Below are 4,975 nucleotides of genomic sequence, written 5' to 3' on the forward strand. Positions count from 1 at the left end.
AGTATATAACATATAGTTATTTGTAAATAGCATTAAATGACATAAATCATGGTAAGGTCTTGTATGGTACAGTAAATCTATTTATTTATTTATTTCCTTTTGTTGCCCTTGTTTTATTGTTGTAGTTATTATTGTTGTACTTATTCTTGTTGTTGTTGTTATTGTTGGGTAGGACAGAGAGAAATGGAGAGAGGAGGGGAAGACAGAGTAGGGGAGAGAAAGATAGGCACCTGCAGACCTGCTTCACCGCTTGTGAAGCAACTCCCTTGCAGGTGGGGAGCCGGGGGCTCCAACCAGGATTCTTATGCCGGTTCTTGTGCTTTGTGCCACCTGCACTTAACCCACTGTGCTACAGCCTGACTCCCGGTACAGCAAATCTTAACCATGGGATTTTCAAAGTCAACCAAATTCCCAAATAACTTCATTATAATAATAGCTATTTATTGCCTTCTTAAACTCTAAGACAGTAAGGAACCTTCCTTATTCTCTATAAAAGCATAATGATTATTTATAGAGGCTTTCATACTTGAGGTTCCCAACTCCCAGCTTCAGTCCTGGCACCATCATAAATTAGAGCTGAGCAGTGATCTGCTTAAAACAAAGACTAACAAACAGTGGTCCAGGGGGTTGTGCAGTGGATAAAGCATTAGACTCTCAAGCATGAGGTCTTGAGTTCAATCCTTGGCAGCACATGTACCAGAGTGATGACTGGCTCTTTCTCTCTCTCCTCCTATCTTTCTCATTCAAAAATAAATAAATAAAAATCAAACAAACAAACCTAAAATGTACACACTTATTTGCTGAGTTATTTAAAAATCATTATCATATTAATGGTAATGAGTTATTAAATGCTTACTATCAGCCAGGCATAGTACCACAAACTTTCTAAATCATATGTAGCAAATTTATAGCTTAGGGTTCATACTGTTATTATCCTGATTTACTTATATAAAATTTGAAGCAGAGGTCTGATGCTTTATCCAAGGTCATTAGTTAGTAAATGGAAAAATCAGATTTTGTATTCAGTAATTTGCTCTTACTTATTATGTATGTACCATTCATTGTGCTACCCATTTAAAGACTTAAAAGTAAGTATGAATGGCTGTGAAAACTTCATGCCTGAAGCTCTGAAGTCCCAGGTTTAATCCTGAGCACCACCATAAATCAGAGTTGAGCTGTGCTTTAGCCTCTCTCTCTCTCTCTCTCTCTCCTTAACCCAGTGCACTACTACCTTATTCCAGGACTTTTTATAGTCATGCCTTTATTTATTTGTTTATTTGATTCTGAACAAGAAGTCCCTTAGATAAGAGGGGTACAATTTCATACAATTCCTACCACCAGAGTTCTGCATCCCATCCCCTCCATTGGACACTTTCCTATTCTTTATCCCTCTGGGAGAATGGACCAATCATTATTTGGTTCAGAAGGTGGAAGGTCTGGTTTCTGTAATTGCTTCTCCACTGGACATGGGCATTGGCAGCTCAATCCATATTCTTAGCCTGTTTCTGTCTTTCCCTCATGGGGGTAGGGCACTGGAGAAGTGGGGTTCCAGGACACATTGGTGAGGTCATCTGCCCAGGGAATTCACTTAGTGTCATGGTAGCTTGGTGGCTAAAAAACATTAAGATATAAAGCAGAACAAATTGTTTGAAAATCAGGAACTTAAAGGTAACAATATAGCAGATGAAGCTCCAGGTGGTGGTGCACCTGGTTGAGCGCACATGTTACAATGCACAAGGACCCAGGTTCCAGCCCCCGACCCCCACCTGCAGGGGGAAAGCTTTGTGAGTGGTGAAGCAGGGCTGCAGGTGTCTCTCTGTTGCTCTCCCTCGCTAGTTCCCCCCTTCCCTCTAGATTTATGGCTGTGTCTATCCAATAAATAAAGATAGTAAAATAATTAAAATATATATATATATATATATAACAGATGAGATTTTGGGTCTCCATTTTAAAAATGGTAAGTCTATTTTAGGTGTATTCCAAAGGGCCCATGACTTTACTAACTCTTGCTTGAGCCTGACAGCTAACATACAGGTGGGCTAAAGGTATTGTCTGGGGAAATGGTGTCAGAGTTGGGAATAAGACTAGAAAGCTGAATCAGGGAACAGAGTAGCTCTCAAGTATGGGAAAAGTTATAAATACTACTAACTGTAAACCCCATTGATTTGATCTGGGGTCCATATTCAGGACAGAAGCCTGTGGAACCTCTGCATCCCTGTAGGTCTGAGCTCGGATTCCATGGTCATTCAAAGAACATTCTAGGCTGCACTTATTATAGGACCAATCTTCCTCGAGTGGTGAGTATGCTGACCCAGTCTCCCTTTGGAGAGTGGGGCAGTATCTGCCATTGTTGTTCTACATTGAGAGTCATATCTCTTTTTTTTTTTAACCAGAAGACTTCTCAGCTATGTTTTTTTAAAAAATATTTATTTATTTATTCCCTTTTGTTGCCCTTGTTTTTTTATTGTTGTTGTAGTTATTATTGTTGTTATTGATGTCATTGTTGTTGGATAGGACAGAGAGAAATGGAGAGAGGAGGGGAAGACAGAGAGGAGGAGAGAAAGATAGACACTTGCAGACCTGCTTCACAGCCTGTGAAGCGGTAGGGGAGTCGGGGGCTGGAACCAGGATCCTTAGGCCGGTCCTTGTGATTCTTGCCATGTGCGCTTAACCCTCTGCACTACCCATATGTCTTTTTTGTTTGTTTGTTTTTATTGTTGTTGTAGTTGTTGTTGTAATTGATGTCATAGTTGTTAGGACAGAGAGAAATGGAGAGAGGAGGGGAAGATAGAGACGGGGAGAGAAAGACACCTTCAGACCTACTTCACTGCCTCAGGTGGGGAGCCCGAGCCTGGAACAGGGATCCTTACTCTGGTCCTTGTGCTCCGCGCCACGTGCTCTTAACCCGGTGCTACCGCCCGACTCTCCCCCATATATCTTTTTATGACTGACATCTTTCACTTAAGATAATGCTTTCAAAATTCATCCACGTTGTAACTTGAATCAATACTTTTTCATTTGTTTGTTTATTCATTTATTTATTATATTTACTTATTGGATAAAGACATCCAGAAATAGAGAAGGTAGAGGGAGATAGGAAGAGAGACACCTGCAGCACTCCTTTATCTCTGGCAAAACTTTCCCCCTGCAGGTGGGGACAGGAACTTGAACCAGAGTCCTTGCCCATTGTAACATGTGCACTCAACCAGGTGTGTCACTACCCAGCTCTAATATTTTTTTTACTTTTATGGTTAAATGCTATTTCTTTCTGTGGTTATACTACATTTAATTTATCTATTCGTCAGCTAATAGTATTTGAATTGCTTCCATCATGGCTACTATAAATTATTATCAATATTCATGTATACTTTTGTTTACAGTTTTCTTGGGTATACACCTAGAAGTAGAAATATTAATTTAGGAGGCCAGGCAGTGGGGCAGTTGGTTCATCACACATATCACCGTGAGAAAGGATCTGGGTTCAAGCCCCTGCTCCCCAGTTGCAGGGAGGACAGTTCATGATTGGTGAAGTAGGTCTGAAGGTGTCTATCTTTCTCTCTCCCTTTCTACTTCCTATTTCCTCTCAATTTCTCTCTGTCCTATCAAATAGAAATAAAGTAGAAAGGAAAAAAAAAAGGAAAAAATGGCTGCCAGGAGCAGTGGATTCTTAGTGCTATTAATTTATACAATAAATCATTGCTTAATTTTTGAAGAATATATATATTCTTAAGGCTTAATATGTGTGTGACACTTAGATTTGGTATATTTTCTTATTGAACATTTACAACTTTCCAACTGGTACATACTTTTTACAGATGAGGCTACTGCAATACAAAGATGTCAATTTACTCAAGTACTCACAACTAACCAGGACATGTCTGGAATTAGCTAAATCAGTCTAGCTCCCAAATCAGAAATCTTTTATACTCTTGTTATCTTAAAACACAGTTCAAAAGGGACAGAAGAGAACATACAAGTATTTTAAAAAAACAAAATTAAATAAGAATTTAAGAGTATAATTTAAGAATATATATATATATACATATATATATATATATGCAGGGCAACAAAAGGGAATGAATAAATAAATATTTAAAAACATTATATATATGCTTAGAGGATTAGTGGTAGAGAGTAGAATCAGCAAACACTTTAGAAGAAGGAATATTTGGAATGAACTTTAATTCATGGGAACAATTAAAGAGGAGGAGCTGAGTAAATGCATATCAGGCAAAAGGGTTATTACAGGAATATCAAGTTAATTTCACTTCCAGTGCCAATTCTAGTTCATTGGTCGTGGCTGTCTGTCGCTGAGACAGAAGCCACCAGCTCAGTGGGAAAGAATACAGTGACTAATGAGATATCCGCCATGAGCAACAGAGGTGAGATTTGAGGCACTGCTGTGATATGAGGGTTCATCACTGAATTATTACAACATGGAGGTGAGAAATTATGGGTCATGACTGAGAAAATAATGACTAAGTGACTTTCACTTAATCATACTGTGTAGGAAAGTAGAGACTAAATTAACATTGGAAATATGTGATGTGGCCATATTGTGTAGTGTATGACATAAGAATTTGTTCTTTTTTAATGTCAATTAAAATTAATGTCATTGTCTCATAATGTTATAAACAATGTACAAGTTACAAAATTATTACTTGAGAAGAGTCAAAAGAATGCCAAGTGATTTCTGTAAAACTTTCTAAAAAAAAAAGATTATATTTATCTATTAGCTAAATCAGTCTAGCTCCCAAATCTGAACTCTTTTATACTCTCCTTACCTGAAAATGCAGTTCAAAAAGGACGGAAGATAGCATACAAGTATAAAAAAAAAAGACAAAATGAAATAATAATTTTTTTAAAAGTATATATTTATTTATTCCCTTTTTTGTCCTTGTTTTATTGTTGCAATTATTCTTGTTGTAGTCGTTGTTGGATAGGACAGAGAGAAATGGAGAGAGGAGGGGAAGGC

Source organism: Erinaceus europaeus, chromosome 17 (assembly GCF_950295315.1).
Source record: "Erinaceus europaeus chromosome 17, mEriEur2.1, whole genome shotgun sequence".
Classification (NCBI taxonomy): Eukaryota; Metazoa; Chordata; class Mammalia; order Eulipotyphla; family Erinaceidae; genus Erinaceus; species Erinaceus europaeus.